Source organism: Nomascus leucogenys, chromosome 10 (genome assembly GCF_006542625.1).
Source record: "Nomascus leucogenys isolate Asia chromosome 10, Asia_NLE_v1, whole genome shotgun sequence".
NCBI classification, from domain to species: Eukaryota; Metazoa; Chordata; class Mammalia; order Primates; family Hylobatidae; genus Nomascus; species Nomascus leucogenys.
Window position 1 is genome coordinate 18,778,182 of NC_044390.1, and position 22,062 is coordinate 18,800,243.

A 22,062-nucleotide genomic window follows, 5' to 3' on the forward strand; every position below is an offset into this window, starting at 1 on the left:
GTAAAGAAGAAAAAAAATCAAAACTTTAAAAGTTTAGAAAAATAGAAATAAGTGAAGATTCAGAAATACAAAATTATTTAGTCTAGCAAACGATAAGATTGTGCATTTGAGCACCATTATCCTTTTTCTTTCAAAGGTTACTATCCATGTGGTAAATAAATAGCAGTGCTTCTGTGAGACCGTTTTTTTAACCCCCTTCAAAAATGTTAAGTTCCCCTTCCTCCTACCCGTAGCACTTTCACATACCATTTTGATAGCATTTATAAAACTTTAGTTTATTTATTTGCTTGTATGTCTGACATCTGCATGAGACCTTTACCTCCTGGCAAGCCAGGACAATGCCTTTGTGCATCCATGTTTGTACTAGATACTCAGCAAGCATAATTTTTAAATAATTAAATAAGTATATATTTATTTATAAATATTTTAATTATATATCATACATCATATATGCATTGCTTGTATAATACATAGCATTGTTATCTATGTTAAATATATATATGAATTTAAAAATTGATGGATGTGCTTATGTTTATCCACATGGCTTTATGTTAAGTTTTAGAGTTTTATACTATGTTCAGTAGGATGGTAAATAGTCTGTAAACATGTCCAAGTTAAAGACACAGAGAAGTGACTCACCAATTTGCTAATTCACAGGAGACTGAGAGATTGTGTCTGTGCCTGTGTGCAAAGCATTTTAAACAATCAGTTGCAATGTCTATTTCATGGCTCTTTTTACTGAATAGAAAAATCCACTTACTAAAGGCCTGTTGCTTTCTATTATGCAATGTATATGTTTTTAAAAGACAAGGCTTTGGTATGTTTACAAAAGTTAGCCACCAAACAATTATTTCTGCTTAATAATACTTGACCTGTGGATAATCTATTACATTGATTCTTTTCTCTCAAATAGTTCTCTTTTAAATTTCCAAGAATTGGTTGCCTTTGTGTGTTAATTTATCACATAATGAAGTACTCACGAGACCTCATTATAGAACCAACTCTATTTCAATCATTAAATTAGTGCTCTTATTAAGATGAAGTATGAAACTGCTTGAATTGCTGCTTTCTTCAAAATGCTTTTTAAAATATTTAAAATCCTTTTGAATGGTAAATTAAAATCTTTTATAGTAATAAAGAATCATATTTACAGGTTAAGGAAAGCTAATTGGAATTAAATTGATAAATGCAGTGAATTATTTTATATACAAACTGCACTAAGGCAAACATGATTTCTTTTCCACAGGAGAAAAATTTGAGAATAGAATAATTATAGTCATTTGAGAATGCAGCCAAGCCAAACAGTGAGACAGATAAGTTTTCAAAGAAATATATCAAATATACCCATATTAACTGATTTCCTTTCACCTATGTTTAGGTGCATGGCTAACAGAAAAGAAAGAGAGAGAGAGAGAGAGAGAGAGAGAAAGAAAGAGAGAGAGAGAAAGAAAGAGAAAGAAAGAAAGAAAAAGAAAAGAAGAAAGAAAGAAAGAAAGAAAGAAAGAAAGAAAGAAAGAAAGAAAGAAAGAAACCTTAGAAGTTACTTGTTAAGGCTGGCTGGGTGTGGTGGCTCACACCTGTAATCCCAGCACTTTAGGAGCCCAGGTGGACAGATCACTCGAGGTCAGGAGTTCAAGACCAGCCTGGCCAACATAGTGAAATCTGATGTCTACTAAAAATACAAAAATTAGCACACCAGGATGGTGCACACCTGTACTCCCAGCTGCTTAGGAGGCTGAGGCGAGAGGATTACTTGAACCCAAAAGACAGAGGTTGCAATAAGCCCAGGTCATGCCACTGTATTCCAGCCTGGGTGAGAAAGTGAGATTCTCACTAAAAAAAAAAAAAAAAAAAAAGAAGTTACTTTAAAAAAATGTGAACCTGTTAAACTGACATGTTTTAGTTAAATGGAATTAATGTAAAATAATCTATAGTTAAGTATTTTACATAATCTTATACAATGTGGAAGCTTTACATAATATATAATATTATATGTAATTACAAAGAAGAGTTTTAAAATATCCTTTCCATGAAAGAGCTCAAAATTAAAAGTATACAAATATATACACACACATGCACACACACATACATATATCACTTGCCTTATACATAGTTAAGAGATATGAATATAAATTATTAGATTTATTATACAGTAGAATCACATGCCCTGTGGTAGCTATAAATGTCAAATTTTCTATTTCCTTCCTACTCAGCTGTAGGAAAATAGTAAGATAGGAAAATATTAATTCCTCAGCAGGAAAATATTAAGAAGTTTTTGGTTGGTTTGTTTGTTTGTGTTGGTTGCCTTCTATATTAGTTTGCTAGGGTTGCCATAACAAAGTACCCCAGACCAGTGACTTAAAAAGTATAAATTTATTTTTTCACATTTTTGAGGGTGTCAACAGGGTAGGTTCTTTCTGAGGGCCAAAAGGGGAGGCTTTTTCCCTGGCTTACAGATGGCTGTCTTCTCCCTGTGTTTTCATATCCTCTTCCCTCTGTAGATGTTGGTATGTCTACATTTACTCTTCTAATAAGGACACCAGTCGTAGTGGACTAGGTCCTACCTTAATGAGCTCATTTTAAGACATCAGTCATGTTGGATTAGGACCTACCCCAAATAACTCATTTTAACTTAATTATATCTGTAAAGTGATCATCAAATATAGTCACATTCTGGGGTACTAGGGATTAAGGCTACAATATATGAATTGGAAGGGGGGAATAATCAGCCCACAGCATGTCACGCTCTGCCCCCCACAAATGTATGCCATTCTCACATGCAAAATACCTTCACCCCATCCCAGCAGCCCCTAGTCTTAACTCATTCCAGAATCAACTCTAAGTCACAAATCTCATTTAAATGCCATTTGATCCAGGTGTGGGTGAGACTCCAGGTATGATTCATCCTGAGGCAAAATTACTCTCCAGCTATGAACTTGTGAAACCAGACAAGTTATCTTCTTTCAAAATACGATGGTGGGATAGGAATTGGATATACGTTTCAATTTCAAAAGGAAGAAAACAGAAATAAAGAGGTTATGCATTCCAAGCAAGTCCAAAAGCTAGTAGGGAAAATTCTATCAGCTTTTAAATCTTAAAAATTATCCTCTTTGACAGCTCTGGAGCCAAATCTTACATCATCTGGGCCCATCATGGTAGCAGTCTTATTCTTTGGGCTCCCCCAGGGTGGCAGCCTCATTTCCTCAGCCTTAGGTGGCAATGGCCTGTTCTTTTGAAACTTTAGAGGAAGCCTTGCCATTTAGAACCAAGGAGAAGACAAACCTACTCGTGGGCCTGTTGTAGTGGCAGAAATGCCAACTTCTGCACTGCCTGCAAGGTAATTCAATCTTTTTATTAAGGGATAATGCACATTCACAGCCAATTAATCTGTTTTTCCCTCCTGTAGAATTTTGTTCCATCCATTTATTTTGTTCCATCTCTATTTTCTTCAGTTGAAGCTGGCTGTGTTTCAGCATGTATCGAATTCTCAAAAAATTTTTCTGGCCTCCATGCAATTCACAGACATCCAAGCCATCAAACATGAGGACAGTCCTCACAGATCCTTCACAGATCTTTCCTGGATAACCATATCTTCAATCCCAGCTTCTGGTGAGATGGTTGAATAGACCCATGAGCCATACATACAATCTCTTTAGCAAACGGTCATTCAGCCACAACCTTGATGTTTCCTCCAGAACAGGCTTTCTGATTTTTTGCAATATGGATAGGCTGAGGATTTTCCATATCTTCAAATACTGGTTCCTTTTTGTTTAGCAATTCCCTCTTCCATTTATCTCTCTCCTTTAGTATTTTGCCATAAGAAATAAGGAGAAGGAATACTATCAATACTTTTTATAAAAAATACAAATCTTCTCAGCTAAATATCCAAATTTATAAAAGTTCTAGTTTCCACAAAACACTAGAACACAATTCGGCTAAACTTTACATTACTGTATAACAAAGGTCATTTTTCCCCCAGTTTCAGTAATGTTTCTCTTTTCCCTCTAATACCTTACCAAAGCATCTTTAACATTCTACCAACATTCATACACACACACATACACACACACACACACACACACACACATATATACTTTTTTTTTACATAAACAAGTTGGTCTCAAACTCCTGGCTTCAAGTAATCCTCCCACCTTGACCTCCCAAAGTCTGGGATTACAGGCATCAACCATCATGCCCATCTTTACTTACATTCTGTACACAATGATATATGTATTTTTTAAGAGGATAGAGACTTTTTCTACGGCTCTCTTTTTTTTCTGAGTCCTTACCAGAGATTCCTTCAATGACCATATTTCTACCATCAATCTTTCCAAGGAAATCTAGACTCTTCATAACATACATTTTACAACTCTTCCAGCCTCTACATAAAACCCAATTCCAAAGCCACTTTCATATTTTTCCATGTGTGTTATAGTAGCACCCCACTTCTCAGTACCAAAATCTATACTAGTTTGGCTAGGGTTGCTTTGACAAAGTGCTTCAGAATGAGTGGCTTAAACATCAGAAATTTGTATACAATTCTGTAGGCTAGGAGTCTGAGATCATGGTGGTGACAGAGATGGTTTATTCAGAGGCCCATGAGGAAGGGATATGTTCCAGGCCTCTTTCCTTAGCTTGAATATGGCTGTCTTATCTCCACGTCTTCATATCATCTCTCTACAGATCTGTACCTAAATTACCTCTTCTTATAAGGACACCAGTCGTATTGAAATAGGACTCACCCTAATGACCTCATTTTAACTTAATGATCTCTGTAAAGACCCTATCTCCAAATACAATTACATTCTGAGGTATTGACAGTTAAGAATTCAACATATGAGTTTGGGGAAGGAGACACAATTCAACCCACAACACCTTCCTTCAAGTTCGTGTCATATTTATAATAACATATCTTATAACTAAAGATTTCTAGAAAAACAACTTAAAATTTATACACTTAATTCCAAAATTATTATTTTTCCCTTTTTCCAATTTGACTCCTACATTTCAAATAGGGAAGATTAAGATTATTAACTATATTCGAGAATAAAACTTTGGTCCTCATGTTGAAAAAATTCATACATAAATTGATGCTTATGGTGTTTAACATATATTCCTGAATCATCTGAAATTCATTACCATTTTCTATGATTACTACATCATCTATGCAAATACACAGCCAACAATTATTTTTAAATTGTCTTTTAACTTCCTTCTGCAATTCTAGTTCTGTGGATCATGTATAATTTTTAGTATGTTTTGAGAGGCCTAAAATATATATAAAGCAGAAATCATGGGAAACCATTATACAGTGTTTCTTGAAACATTTGATTATTTAACAAAATACAAACAACAGAATGGTATTGATTAGATATTATTTAGTAGTCACTACTCTCTAGTGTTGTACTAATACTGGGAAATAAAAAGATTAATTAATATAAATAATACATATATTTTCAAACAGTTTAAAGTCTGCATTCATAGAAATTTTGTATACCAGGTATATAAATACAGTTACTGCTCCATATCTATACTATTGTTGTCACTGTAAATGGATATTTATATTCGAACTGCTTTTTCCACCTAATTATTCATAGAATACTAACGTTCTATGAAAAATATAGTCTCTGTTTCTGAATATAGGCTAAATCATCCTCATCAGAACATAAGAATTAACATCAAATACTAAGCTTTAGATTACAAAATTTTTAATGGAATAAAGCTAATATGTCATTCTTTTTTTTTATTATTATACTTTAGGTTTTAGGGTACATGTGCACAATGTGCAGGTTTGTTATATGTGTATCCATGTGCCATGTTGATTTCCTGCACCCATTAACTCGTCATTTAGCATTAGGTATATCTCCTAATGCTGTCCCTCCCCCCTCCCTAAACCCCACAACAGTCCCCGGAGTGTGATGTTCCCCTTCCTGTGTCCATGAGTTCTCATTGTTCAATTCCCACCTATGAGTGAGAGCATGCGGTGTTTGGTTTTTTGTCCTTGTGATAGTTTACTGAGAATGATGTTTTCCAGTTTCATCCATGTCCCTACAAAGGACATGAGCTCATCATTTTTTATGGCTGCATAGTATTCCATGGTGTGTATGTGCCACATTTTCTTAATCCAGTCTATCGTTGTTGGACATTTGGGTTGGTTCCAAGTCTTTGCTATTGTGAATAGTGCCGCAATAAACATACGTGTGCATGTGTCTTTATAGCAGCATGATTTATAGTCCTTTGGGTATATACCCAGTAATGGGATGGCTGGGTCAAATGGCATTTCTAGTTCTAGATCCCTGAGGAATCGCCACACTGACTTCCACAATGGTTGAACTAGTTTACAGTCCCACCAACAGTGTAAAAGTGTTCCTATTTCTCCACATCCTCTCCAGCACCTGTTGTTTCCTGACTTTTTAATGATCGCCATTCTAACTGGTGTGAGATGGTATCTCACTGTGGTTTTGATTTGCATTTCTCTGATGGCCAGTGATGATGAGCATTTCTTCATGTGTTTTTTTGGCTGCATAAATGTCTTCTTTTGAGAAGTGTCTGTTCGTGTCCTTTGCCCACTTTTTGATGGGGTTGTTTGTTTTTCTCTTGTAAATTTGTTTGAGTTCATTGTAGATTCTGGATATTAGCCCTTTGTCAGATGAGTAGGTTGCAAAAATTTTCTCCCATTCTGTAGGTTGCCTGTTGACTCTGATGGTAGTTTCTTTTGCTGTGCAGAAGCTCTTTAGTTTAATTAGATCCCATTTGTCAATTTTGGCTTTTGTTGCCATTGCTTTTGGTGTTTTAGACATGAAGTCCTTGCCCACGCCTATGTCCTGAATGGTATTGCCTAGGTTTTCTTGTAGGATTTTAATGGTTTTAGGTCTAAGATTTAAGTCTTTAATCCATCTTGAATTAATTTTTGTATAAGGTGTAAGGAAGGGATCCAGTTTCAGCTTTCTACATATGGCTAGCCAGTTTTCCCAGCACCATTTATTAAATAGGGAATCCTTTCCCCATTTCTTGTTTTTGTCAGGTTTGTCAAAGATCAGATAGTTGTAGATATGCGGCATCATTTCTGAGGGCTCTGTTCTGATCCATTGATCTATGTCTCTGTTGTGGTATCAGTACCATACTGGTCATTCTTAACTGTATTCTAGATATACAGAGCTCAGCTAAATCCTCGATGAAATGATCTATAAGTGTAATTTTAACTACCAATTATAGAACAACTATTATGTGTCAGGAATTCTGCAGTTACACAATACACAACACACACACACACACATTTATGTGTGTGTTATTGAGTTCAGTTGTGTATGTTTGTCCCTATACCAGTAAAAAATTAATCCAAAGATTACAAAATGCTCAAAATAATGTGCAATATTGTAATTGGTTTTATTGAAATTGTCTACAGAATCATTATGAATTATTTTTGGATAGTATTCAAAGCATAGATATGGACATTGGTGATACAAAGATATATAAAACGATTTCTGCTTTCTAGTTGTTTATAAATTGAGTACATAATATAAATGAAGAAAGCTAATTAAAATCCAGTGAAAGACATTAATACGATATCAAATGAGCACTGTATTCCACAGTATACATAGGTTTAGGTATGGTTGCAGTAACATGAAAAAAAATACTGCATATGAATGCAGACCTGAAAGGAGTAAAGTGGGGAAGTTTTACCCTATCTAGTTTTCAATATACCCTTGTAAAGGCAAAAGGAATTAAGAATAGCAGAACAGATTCATAATTTTGTTTATAAGCCAGAGAGATAATTCACACTTTTGCCATTCCCCTTGTCACTTACTTACAATTTGTTTTGAGTCACACTTAACATTTTTCTCTTGATAGTTTCTCTTTATTATTTCAAGTAAAATAGGAACGTGAAGTTGTGCTTCATTATGTTCTTTCTACACCAGTGACAAAGCCCTAAGATATGCTTATTGTGTTAGATTTTGTTCCTTCTCAAAATATCAGAAAATGCAATAAGGTACATTTTGTAACAAAATCTCTTGAAGAAGCATAAATCCCATGGAGAACAGAAACATATGTCATAACATGATATCTGATTTATATTGAACACCTGTAGACTAGAGTTTCTTGTATTTGCTTTTCATTTGAAAATGGCAGAAAGGAGCATTGAGCATCATCAATGTGGCTCTTTTATTTGTCTGTTTTGAACCTGCTACTGCTTTATGATGACATATTTCTCTACTTTGAAAATGTGTTTATTATTTGTTAACAAGTGATAAGTAGAGGCTTTAAAATAGGACAAAATGTTTTTAAATGTCAAAAACATATTCAAAGGGCTTCTGCTTTTTCTTAAAACATGTAATGAAAGTATTCAATGGGTTTTTTCATTGCTTACTTAACCAGGGGAAAATGCTGAGGGACACAGAACTAAGGTTATTTAAGATACCAGCAAAATGATGCGAGAAATTGTCCCTTGTAGATTTGAAAGTTTGAGCAGCTATGTGAGAGAGCCATATTACCTGGTCCTGAAGACAGCTTCTAACAACAAACCGTGGCTCTCTCACCTCACAGCCAGTAAGAAATGAGACCTCAGTTGCATAGTCTTAATTCTGTCAACTACCTGAATGAGTCTGGAAAAGGACCCAGGGCCGTGTAAGAGTGTAGCCTTAGGGCCAGGCAAGGTGGCTCACTCCTGTAATCCCAGAGCTTTGGGAGGCTGAGGCCAGCCGATTGCTTGAGTTCAGGAGTATGAGACAAGCCTGGGAAACATAGTGAAACCCCATGTCTACAAAAAATACAAAAATTAGCAGGTGTGGTGGCTTATGCCTGTAGTCCCAGCTACTCGGGAGGCTGAAGTGGGAGGAATGCTTAAGTCAGGGGGTTAAGGCTGCAGTGAGCCATGACCATGCCACTGCACTCCAGCCTGGGCAACAAAGAAAGACCCTGTCTAAGAAAAAAAAGAAGTGCAGCCTATCCCTCACCATTATTTCAGCCTGTTAAGACCCTGAGCAGAGGACTCAGCTAACCAGTTGTGGCAGGCTAAATAATGCCCCCCTAACAAAGATATCATGTCCTAATCCTGAGAAACTATGAATATTATTCTATATGCCAAAGAGAATTTACAGAGGTATTTTAAGAATTTTAAGAAGATATATTATTTTGAATTATTTTGTGGGGCACTAGATTCTATCACAAAGGTCCTTAAGAAAGAGAAGCAAAAAGCTCAAGAGAATAGCCATCAATATGAAGATGGAAGCAGAGGTTGAAGGGATGCACTCTAAAGATTGAGGAAGTAGCCACAAGCCAAGGAATGCAGGTGGCCACTAGAAGTTGCCACTAAAAAGTCAAGAAAATGAATTCTCCCATGAGAGCATCCAAAAGGAATCAGGCTTCTCCTGAGCAGCCTGACTTCTGATATCTTTAATTCAACTTAATAAAACTGATTTTAGACTTCTGATCTCCAGAAATATAAGAGGATAGATTTGTGTTGTTTTAAGCAACTAAGTTTGTGGTTATTTGTTACAGTGGTAATAGGAAGTTACAGTGGTAATAGGAAACTACAAAATAATAAATTTGCATTGTATTATTCCACTACTTTTGTGGCAATAGGAAAAAATACAATGTCTTTGTAAATAATTACACTAAACCCATAATAAAATTTAGCCTCAAACTACCTCAGTACTGTCACAATGACCCAAATTAACCAATATTCAAGCCAAATGCATCAAGTTACAGTCCTCCCAAAACCCTTAGCTTACTTCCCTGGTATTTGGAGTATTCATCAAAGAAAGGCTGGCCTTTTATTTCATTTTCTTTTACTAAGTGCTATCATTCCATGAAGGCCAGTCACAAAACTCAACTTTCCAAAACATTATGCCCAAATCAGCAATTTCTTAGTTTTATTGAGGTATAATTGAATTCTATAAAATATACATATTTCAAATGCACAATATATGTTTTTGCACATTTATACACCTGTGAAACTGAACAAAATTAAGATAGTGAACATACCCATCACCTCCAAAAGTTACCTTGTATCTTTGAGTTATCTCTTCCTACAAATCCTTGCCACAATGTGATCACTGATATGTTATCAATATAAATGAGTTTGCATTTTCTAGTTTTATATAAGTGGAATTATACACCACATATACTTTTTATCTGGCTTCTTTCATTCCACATAATTACTTTGAGATTCATTTGTGTTGTTGTAGATGTGGTTCTCTCCCCTGAGCTGGGAGTACTCTCAGCAAAGTCTTTTTAAGTAAGGGCATTTTTGAAACTTCAGTTGAATTCCCCTTTTCTTTTCTATGCCCTGGACATTCTACAAGGCAGTGAGCTGGAACATTGTGGAACTCACCATATTGTTTCTTATTTCTCTGGGATCACTATCCTTTCTTGCCTGGTGTCCCTAAAGCTGTTTCATTACATATTGTGTATATATTTTTTGTTTGTTTGTTCTTTTCTTAGGTTGTTTCAGGCAATAAGATCATTTTTTACTCCATCTTGAATGAAGTGGAAGCCTCTAACAGTTCTGCATTCTCATTGAATTTGAATCACTCATTTTACATTTGGTATTTGCTACTTGGAAAACCTACGTATCCAAAACAAAAACAAAAACAAAATCAAAAACAAAAATCCATGCCTAAGTCAATGTCACGGAGCTTTCTTCTAGTTTTTTTCTAGTGATTTGATAGTTTTTAGACTTACATTGAGGTCTTTAATCCATTCTGAGTTATTTTTTGCATATGGTGAGAGATAAGGGTCTACTTTCATTCTTCTTCATGTGTATATACAGTTTTCCCAGCACTATTTTTTGAAGAGGCTGTCTTTTCCCCATTGTGAGTGCTTGGTACTTTTGTCAAAATTGATTGACTGTAGATGTGTGGGTTTATTTGTGGGCTTTATATTACTCCTAGTCTATGTATCTGTTTTTATTCCAGTACCATGCTGTTTTCATCATTATGACTTTGTAGTATGTTTTGAAGATAGGTGGTGTGATAACATAAGTTTTGTTATTTTTGCTCAAAATTGTTTTGGCTATTTGGGGTCTTTTGTGGTTCCATTGAATTCCAGCAAACGAAAGTAAATATTCACATATGAGATTCCATAGAACTAAAACATTTTACAAATCAAAGGAAATAATCAACAGAGAAAAGAGACAACCTACAGAATGAGAGAATATATTTGCAAACTCTACATTTGATAAAATATTAACATTCAATATATAAGGAAGTTAAGTAATTCAACAGCAACACACATACAAAAACCCTGTTTCTTAATGAGCAAAATACCTGAATAGACATTTCTCTGAAGAAGAAATACACATGGCCAACAGATACTGGAAAACATGCTCAACATCACTAATCATCAGGGGAATGCAAATCAAACTAAAATGAGATATAACCTTACTCCAGTAGTAATAGCTACTATTCAAAAATAAAAGATAACAAGTGTTAGTAAGGATATGGAGAAAAGGGAACTTTATGTACTTCTTGTGGTAACCTACATTAGTACAACTATTCTGAAATACAGTAAGGAGGTTCCTCAGATAATTAAAAGTAGAACTACAGTGTGATCCAGCAATCATACAATTTGATATGTATCCAAAGGAAATAAAATCAGTTTGTTGAAGAGATGGCTACACTCCTGTCTTTATTGCAGCACTAGTCACAAAAGCCAAATAGGAAACAACCTGAATGTTCCTCCACAAATGAGTGGATAAAAAACACCATGGTATAGATACACAATGGAATACTATTCAGCCATAAAAATAATGAAATTATGACAGTTGCAGCATCATGAATGAAGCTGAGGGCCATTTATATTAAATTAAATAAGCTAGGCACAGAAAGACAAATACCACATGATCTTACTCATATGTAGAATCTAAAAGTTGTTCTCACAGAGGTAGACAAAATAACAGTGGTTACCAGAGGTAGGGAAGGGAGGGGAGAGGGAGGATGATGAGAGATTGTCAACAGGTGCAAAGCTACAGTTAGATAGGAAGAATAGCCTGTGATGTTCTACTGAATAGTAGGATGAGTAGAGTTAACAGTAATGCAGTATATATTTCAAAATAGGCAGAAGAGAGATTTTTAGTGCTCTCATATAAATAAATGACAAACGTTCAAGGTGATGAATACTCTAATTGCCCCAATTCGATCATTACACAATGCATCCGTGTATCAAAACAGCATGTTTTAGTCCATATATGTGTTTGTGGAAGTTTGTGAGGTGTTCCTCAGAGTTACCAATTTTGCATAATAAAATAACCACCATATATAAATTTTAATATAATTCAACTTTTTTGTTCATGACTCACTATATTCATTTGAATATGAATATAGTTACATGCAGAAACCTATGAAGCCAGAGTGACTGTGTTTGAATTTTGATTTTGGCATTTATCTGAATAATATAAGAAATTTACTAAATGTTTTGTGCGTTAGTTTTCTTATCTATAAAGGGAAGAGAAAGTTCATACATGTATTTTTCTCAAAAAGTTAGGCAAGGACTTAATGAGTTAATAAAAAACATACAGTAATAAGAATTGTACCTAAGAATTGTGCTAATACTAATTAATTAGTTTCTTCTTTTTTTTTTTTAAAGGATTCGGACATAAAAATATGTTCCCTGGCTTTATTTTCTAACATTTTGCAGCTTATCAAAATTCCTTTGATTCATCTTTATCCAAATATGTGCTTCTGTGATAACCTGCCAGATTGGTCTAGTAAAACCTTTAGTGGTATATGATTGCAAAGTTTTATAGCAATTTATTTTTGTGACACCAGTGTAAGACCAAAGAAACTTTGGGTAATTGAAATGCAGTTTGTTGAGCTTCAGTGGAAGCTCATGATGTAAGGTCTCAATCAACAGCTCTGACACCTATCATAAGAAAAATGTAAAGCGTCCCATGGATTGTGCTCAATATAATATGTTCTTTGGACAATTTTGAAAAGAAGCTGTTAGAGAAAGGCATTTTCTGACTTACTTTTTCAGTTCACCCTCAGGATAGTATATGTGATATCCATTGGTTCCGTGGTAACTGAATTTAAGAGGTTTTAAAAGTGACCAGATGCGACCCACAGAGGACATAAGAATTTCAACTGTTAAAATTGAGGTGAGGCTATGGTTTTAGCTGAACTGGAAACTGAATTACTACTCACTATTAGACAAAATGTTTATCTTTTAGTGCCTTGAGGTTAAAGTCAGTGGGAAGGCATGAATCTAGGGTTTGTACTGTATTGTTGGGAGCTGTCTCTACCGTAGTAGTCATACAGTCCCATTGTGACAAACCTTTACATTTTTAAGCATAAATATCTATTCTAAGAAGAACAAAAATCCACATATTGAAAATATTAAACTCTATGCAGGTATCACCTGGAACAAACATTTTCAAATCATTCTGGTAGCATGAAAAAACTAAGCTTTCCATGGGGATATCTCAGGGAGAAATGGATGAAGTGAATACAAATCCGGACCCCAGCATTTACACACACGCATCTCTGCTGTACAGTATTGTCTTTACTTCAGGTGAAAAAAACATATGCTATTTAATGCAATGCACAAAGTAAGTTTTTGGCTATTTTTTAATATAGTAATTTATATAGAATTTTTGTATTATACTTTCAGTTCTGGGGTACATATGCAGAATGTGCAGTTTTGTTACATAGGTATACACGTGGCATGATGGTTTGCTGCACTCATCAACCCATCACCTACATTAGGTCTTTCTCCTAATGTTATCCCAAACAGGCCCCGGTGTGTGATGTTCCCCTCCCTGTGTCCATGTGTTCTCATTGTTCTACTCCCATTTATGAGTGAGAATATGCGGTGTTTGGTTTTCTGTTCTTGTGATAGTTTGCTGAGAATGATGGTTTCCAGCTTCATCCATGTCCCTGCAAAGAACATGAACTCATCAGTTTTTTATGGCTGTAATTTATATAGAATTTTAAAGATATAGTATAATTATAACTTTTAAATAAACAGTAACAATCTTAATACAATTTAATTTGATTTGAAAAAGGCTTATTATGATTATGTTATACATGTGAAGTAAAGTAAGGTCTTCTTCCCATTGGAAACCTAGCTGCTGCTTAGATTTAGGAAGTTATCTTTCAGGGTTTTGAGGGGAAAGTCAGTAGACATGCCAGAACCAAGGACTTTATGTTGCACCTGCCTTTATACTCTGTACTCCATATAGATATATCATCATTTTATGGATTTGAAGATGTTTTTAGGGAATGTGGTGTGGCAAAATAAGAATAGTGCAACAACTTAGAAATAGTTCTTGTTTCTGCTGTGACAGTTGTGCTGGGGAAGTCATTTAACTTTTCTAGTTTTAGTTTATTTCCCTCCTATGAAATATAGTGATATGCTATTCAGTTTATACTTGATATAGCGGCTGTTACAATCAAATGAGACAAAATATGCAAGACTATTTTAAGAAATGTAGAATTCCAAGGAAAATCAGTTATTAGTATTATTTAGAGGGGAGCATATCCCTGTGGATTGAATTATGCCCCCAACTCAAAAAAAAAATTGTATGTTGCAGGCCTAATTCACCAGGTTATGATATTAGAAGGTAACCGTGGTTAGATGAGGTCGTGTAGGCAGAACTCACATGATGGGATCAGTTCCTTTATAAGAAGAGATACCAGAGAGCTTGATCCTGCTCTCTGTCTGTGTGAACTCACCAAAGAAAAACCTCGTGAACATACAGAAAGAAGATAGCTACTCGTAAGCTCCAATGAGAGCACTTTGAAACAATGGCCAGCCTTGATCTTTCACTTCTGGGCTCTGGAACTGTGAGAAATAAATTTCTGTTTAAACTGCCCAGCCTATGGTATTTTGTTATGGCAACCCAAACTGACTAATACATATATTTTCAGATAAGATGAAATAAAACATTAAAAAAACTTTAAAAAATTATAAGTATATTTTAAAATATTAATGATTATGATTATCTTAAAATAATCATGAAAATAGTTTACTAGACCTGGCGTGGTGGCTCACATCTGTAACTCCAACACTTTGGGAGTCCAAAGCTGGCCAATTGCTTGAGTCCAGGAGTTTGTGACTAGATTGGGCAACATGATGAAACTCCGTCTCTACAAAAACTACAGAAAACTAGCAGAGCATGGTGGCACATGCCCTTAGTCCCAGCTACTCAGAGGCTGTGGCTGGAAAGTCACCTGAGCCGGGGAGGTTGAGGCTGTAGTGACCAGTGATGGCACTACTGCACTCCAGCCTGGGTAACCAGAGTGAAACCCTGAAAGAAAAAGAAAGGAAGGTAGGAAAGAAGGGAGGAAGGAAGGAAGGAAGGAAGGAAGGAAGGAAGGAAGGAAGGAGAGAGAGAAAGAGAGAGAGAGAAAGAGAGAGAGAAAGAGAGAGAGAAAGAAAAGAAAGACAAAGAAGAAGGAAGGACAGAAAGGAAGAAAGAAAGAAGAAAGAAAGAAAGAGAAAGAAAAAAGAAAAAAGAAAAAATAGTTCACTAAGTATTAATTAAGATGTTATCAGCTTTGGGGTGAGAAAATTACAGTGCCACAGTTCAGGAAATCAGGAATGATATTTCTCTGCATAGTAAATCTATGAAACCAGTGCATATTATATTACTAATGTTATCAGTCAGGATTCTCCAGAAAACCATAATCAATATAATACAAATGTATAGAAATGTTGATGTAGATATAGACATATCACTATATTTATTGGAAGGAGGTGGCTCATATGGTTGTGGGGCTAACAACTCCAAAATTTGTGAGGCAAGCCATTCAGCAGAAAACTCATGCAGGAACGATGTTATAGATTTGAGGCAGAATTACTTGTCTGGAAAACCCGTATTTACTCTTCAGGCTTTCAGTGATTGCATGAGGCTATCCACATTATTGAGAATAATCTGCTCTACTAAAACCATGTTAAAGTTAACTGATTGTAGGTTTTAGACACATCTTCACAATGCCTTCACAGCAACATGCAGATTAGTATTTTATTACATTATTGACTACTATAGCCTAACCAGGTTGAGATATATATATATATATATATATCATTGTGTTGTATAGAAATTATTTGAGAGACTAACCGTGAATTAAAAACTAAAGTCTGACTGAATATGTTAACACAGGTAAAGGAAAAAAAATGACCATTATTTTTCAGACCATCAAGGAAGCAAAGAAGGTGAGTCACAGAGGAAAATATTGACAAAATTCTTCTTAGCGCTGTCCAGGGGACAGAAAGTTTGATGATCAAAAACATCACTAATTTTTAAATATCTGTGGAAGTCAGCCCTAAAACAGAGATGGATATATTGGGAATATATAGCCTAATTCCATTATACAGTGAATGTGTCTATCTTTTCTTGTTCTAACTTCTTACTTTACAATAAATATAGTTATTTTGTTTCCTAAATAGACTGTTTTCAGGGAAAAATATCTGCTTCTCAGGCTGCAATCCATGTGGCAGTTTTATTTTTCATGTCCCTTTACAAAATTGCCATTCTGATTGTGTGCGTTCATCTTTTAAACAGCTTTATTGAGGTATAATTGAGCTATAATATTGCTACACATAGTTAAAGCCTACAATTTGATTAGTTTTGCCATATGTATACACCCATAAAACTAACATCACAATCGAGATAAAGAATATGCATCTCACCCCATTTGTAATGCCCCTATGCAATTCTTCCCTCCCTTCACTCCTGTTTGCTAGCAACCACATAGCTGCTGTTTGTCTAAAGATCAGTTTGCCTTTTCTAGAATTTTTATATGACGTTATTGAGTACATTCTCTTTTGATCTGTCTTCTTTTACTCAATACAATTATTTTGAGTTTTATTTATGCTATTGCATATAACAAGAATCCATTATATTTTACTGAGGAGTCAAATTCCATTGCACAGAAATACCACAAATTATGTATTCTTTCATCTGCTAACGGATATTTTGGTTGTTTTGGTTCAGGGCTATTATAAGTAGAGCTTCTACGAATGCTTACATACAAGTCTCTCATATAAATATGCCCTCAACTAAATATTTAGGAGTAGTACTTATTTGTTTGCATTTTTTTTAAACTATCAAATTATTCTCCAAAGTTGTGTGATCTTTACATCCACACCAACAGTATGTGAGTGGTCCAGTTGCTTCACATTCTTTCCAACACTTAGTATGGTCAATCTTTTTAAATCTTAGGCAGTCTAGGTTTATAGTACTTTCTCTCTGTGGTTTCTTTTTTGCATTTTCTTAATGGCTAATGATATCAAGCATCTTTTCATCCACCTATTTTCTATTCATATCTTTTTGTAAAGTGTTCAAACCATTTGCCTACCTTTTAAATTGAGTTTCTTTTTTAATATTGAAGTTTGAAAGTCCTTTATATGTATATATTTTACAAGTCCTTTATCAGATATATGCTTTGCAATAGTCTCCCATTCCATGACTGCCGAGATCTTCTCGGACGGGAGACTCTAACCCAGTGGCGCTAGAGGAATTAAAGACACACACAGAAATATAGAGGTGTGAAGTGGAAAATCAGGGGTCTCACAGCCTTCAGAGCTGACAGCCCCAAAAGAGATTTACCAACATATTTATTAACAGCAAACCAGTCATTAGCATTGTTTCTATAGATATTAACTAACAGTATCCCTTAAGGGAAACGAAGGGATGAGCGGAATTAATTGCAGCAGGAACACGCCCTTAAGACACAGATCGCTCAGGCTTTTGTTTGTGGCTTAAGAATGCCTTTAAGCGGTTTTCTGCCCTGGGCAGGCCAGGTGTTCCTTGCCCTCATTCCCGTAAACTCACAACCTTCCAGCTTGGGCGTTATGGCCATTATGGACATGTTACATTGCTGCAGAGATTTTATTTATGGCCAGTTTGGGGGCCAGTTTATGTCCAAACTTTGGAGGGCTTGCTCTCAACAGTGACTTTTCAGTCTCTTAACATTGTTTTTTGTAGGTCACAAATTTTAACTTTAAAGAAGTCTAGTTTATAGATTTGGTCTTTGTAAATCATGCTTTTTGTAATGTATTTCTGAAATCTTTCTCTAACTCCAGGTTATAGAAGTTCTTTCCCATGTTTCCTCTAGAAGTTTTGTTGTTTCAGGTTTGACATTTAGGTCTATGATCCATTTGAAATAAATTTTTGTGTATGGTGAGAAGTATGAAATGAAGTTTTACTTTTTGCATATGGATAGGCAATTGTTCCAGCAAGATTTTTTAAAAAGGGTATATTTGTTCAATGAAGTGCCTTCATACCTTTGTCAAAAATCTGTTGTCTAGATATGTGGGGGTCTACTTCTGGACTTTCTATTCTGTTATCTTTAATGGTCATTCTATCTTAACTATTTAGCTATCTTGAATGCTGAAAGAAATTAAGGAAAAGCTAAATATATTGAGAGATATCCTATGTTCATGTGTTGGAAGATTAAATATTGTTAAGATATTGATATTCACTAAATGAATCCATAAATTCATTCATGTGTTCCAATCACATTTCTCACAAAGGAATTTTATGGAAATTGACAAGCTAATTCTAGAACTATTATGAAAATCTAAAAGACCTAGAATAGCCAAGGCAGTTATTAGTGGCAACTTGCTTGCTTTGACTATTCTAGATAACACTAGAGGATTAGTGTTATCTGATTTTAAGTCATTTTAAAACTGGAATAATCAAGAGAGTGTGGTGTTTGTGTATGTATTCACTTTTTATGAAATTTTGTGTTCAAAATTCCTAATCTAATAAACTGTGGAACATTTGTGAGACTAAATGTCACCAACTGAATGATTGAACACTAGACACAGGATTTAATTAACTCAACAATATAAGCTTTATCTCACAGAGACAAATTATACGTCCAACAGGCCAGAAATATCTCTTTAGAGCACAAAATAACTTTTCTATATAAAATACATAAACGCTTTTACTTGGCGATCATTACAATTTAATTATCTCATTCAATCTGGTGATACATCATTATTATATTTGATATGCTTTTATAAGTCTCTGTGTCTCATTGTGCTCCAAGACATATGAAAATAATATAAATAACATTTATTCTTCATATCTTAAAACATGTTATTGAATATATGGTTTATATCAGTTAAATGCTGAATTAAGCCTGGTCCTAAGAAAACTTTTGAGATTTTATAAGCCTAATTTTGCAATATACTCTTCTATTTCCTTATTATAATAGTATTCTCATATTTTATAGCAATTTACATAACAAAAACTGAAGGAGGATAGGCTTGTGTTGATATTTTGTCTTTCTTAAGGTTTTAATTTGCTTATTGACATGGTATAATTTACTACAATTCATCAATAAATTAAGCAATGTGCTTTGAATTTTCTAAGACACCCTCTATAATTTGTATTTCTGTAAAGAAGTTCATGGAAAATAGCAGTTATGCTAAAGCTATTAATTAGAGTGGTAGAAATAAGAAACTCAGGATATAAATATAAGTCACTTTAAATTCAAAGCTAGTCTCTCTTGAGATGTCCATTACTTGGCTGAGTGCAGGGGCTGGATTCAGGGAGTGGGAAGGAAAAGCTAAAATTTCAATAGTTTTTACCTATTCTTAATCTTCTTCGATTTTGTTCTAATTTTACATCTTCATAGGATATTGGATTTTTCTACATCTGCACACTTACCTGGTTAATATTCATTAAAAGTACAGCAGTATTCTCACAAGTTCATAGACATAAGAAATCAAGAAAAAATGTAGAGTACAAGAAAATTTCTACAACCACATGGCTCTGTATTTTTTTGGATTGCTTTAGTGTTTTGTAACTGAAACACTGCAATAACCTAAGTTTCAAGAATGTCCCTCAGTGAATATTCTCTAGTAGATTGTCTACCCGGACATTTTGCATACCAGTGGATTTTGTTGGAACTATTTTTCAAACCGGGGATGAACCTATTCCGTCCATTGGTTCCTCTCCTGGCACTGGTGTTCTAAGTTCCTTATCTGTAAGATCTCCTTACTGTGTTCTCATCCCCTTGGTTTATGATGTGCAAGGCTCTTATGGTATGAACTATTGAGGTAACTTACAACCGTCTCACAGCACTTTAAACAAACATGAGCTCTCATAGATGCTGGCTGGCCAGGCCATATTCTTTAAAGTTTACCCTTGAGGTGCATTTCTAACTGTTAAAGTCTAGCATACATGTCTGGTCTGAAGTTTCTGAAAATTAATGCCTCCCAACCCTGCCTTATTAGTCTTCAACAATTGTTGACTAGAGTTGGTGAAATAAAATATATACTACCTCTTTTATCCTTAGGTTAGGATATCCTTGTTCTATATCGACTTGCAAAGCTCCCCAGAGAATTGAGGTCAAGTTACCTACATTAGTAACTAGCATAACAACACAACTTGCATTACCTGTCTTTTTCTCTTGTATTTCTTTCTTATTCCCTTAGTAGATTTTACTGTAATATCTTCCCAAATACAATATTTTTATTTGAATTGTTATCTGGAATCTTTTTCTGGGCAAAACTGAAAGGCTACCATGGACAAGTTTGTTTTATTGTGTTTTTGTTTGTTTGTTTGCCTAGGCAAGCATCTCACTCTCAAATGCCTTGGAGGTGAGTCAAAAAATAATAAAAGTAAAGCAGATCTAGTTTAAAATGATTGGGAATAGTGGGTAGAAAGCATAGCCCGTGACTAATGATATTCAAGTTCACTTTTAAGACACCATACAGTACAAACAAGAACATGTCTTCAGGCTGAATTCAGCCTCATCTATGTAGGGACTTTTCTGATAAGAGTGATTGGTAGTTTTAGCTTTTTCAGCTGAGCTGTAACGTTCCTTGGACATATGTTCCTGCCTGTGATATTCCACTTTAGCTCTTGTGAAAGGATTGGCCACATTTGAATAAAGTTACTAGAGGCTTACTTAAACCAAATTATTTCTTCTCTCTCTTAATAGATTCTTCTCAAGAAGCTTCCCATTTGTCTAAATTTTGACAAGATATACCTCATTTCAATTTAGTCATATGGGAACTAGGGAGATAAAATCAACAATCCAACAAATACATTGATTCCTACTATGCTCAAACCATATGCGAGATATTCTTTGAGAGATTCAAGATGACCAAAGTTGCTCCTATAATCAAACTGAATAACCCTTAATCCTCACCATTCAACCCAAGCAAATCTATATTCTCAGTGCCTATTAACATACATGTAACTTGGCTACTGACATCAGTTAGAATATGTGCCCCAGCTGAATGGGACTCTATTATTATTGAAGAAAATCCTTCCTCCAAACAGGTAGAAGTCATTAAAATTTATGCAGTGATAGTCATAAGTTTTTATTTTCACACTGCACAGTCTCCAAAATTGGCAGCATTCTTTGCCATCTGATGCAATGTTTTCCATCTACTTAGAACTAAGGTGCTTCATATAAAAGCCAGATTTGTCTTTAATTATTTAATAGGGGGAGGAAAGTTGTAAAATTGACATTTTTAAAAATTAAGAGAAAATTTTAAAATCTGATACATTATTTGGTTTTCTTTCTCTTTTTTAACAAATTTATAACTTTTTGAGGGCAATGAATTGTCTTTTAAGAGGAAAAATCATATGAAAGTAAGATCAATGACAGATACTATTTCTTCATAAAATAATTGAATGAAGGTATAGGGTTTACGTTAGACATCTTACAGACGCAAAAGTTTCTATGTATTTTATGCAAATTAATGCAATATAATACAATTAACAAGACACAAGACTGGTCATCTGTTGAAGTACTCAAGAGGTTGCATATTGTCTTAATTTATTTCTATATAATAATAAATATTGAATAAAATATTTAAAGTGCATCTCTTATTTAGAAGAATGGAAAGTTAGCAAATAAATATTTGACTACTGAGAGAAACCACGATTCAATTATGTCTGATTACTCTTAACATTACTTTAAACATATTTGTTTGCAGCTATTTTTGCTGACTAGGAGATAATTGCTGAAATAAGAGTAGTTTAGGCAGGTTTACGATATGTAAACCAGATGGGGTGAATACCAGAATGAGTGGGTAGAAAAAAAAAAAAACAAAAACAATGTGTCAGCTACTTTTTAAATAAGCTTGGATGTA

The 22,062-nt window shown here is 34.6% G+C and overlaps 1 protein-coding gene across 1 annotated transcript in view; it reads left to right on the forward strand.

The window, feature by feature from the left end:
• MGAT4C (MGAT4 family member C) overlaps positions 1-22,062 on the forward strand; it is an 815,317-nt gene that overhangs the window by 63,626 nt on the left and 729,629 nt on the right. Inside the window, exon 3 of the mRNA XM_030819890.1 lies at positions 12,976-13,096. The gene's annotated coding sequence lies outside the window, so the exon portion shown is untranslated. The remainder of the gene's footprint in view (positions 1-12,975; positions 13,097-22,062) is intronic.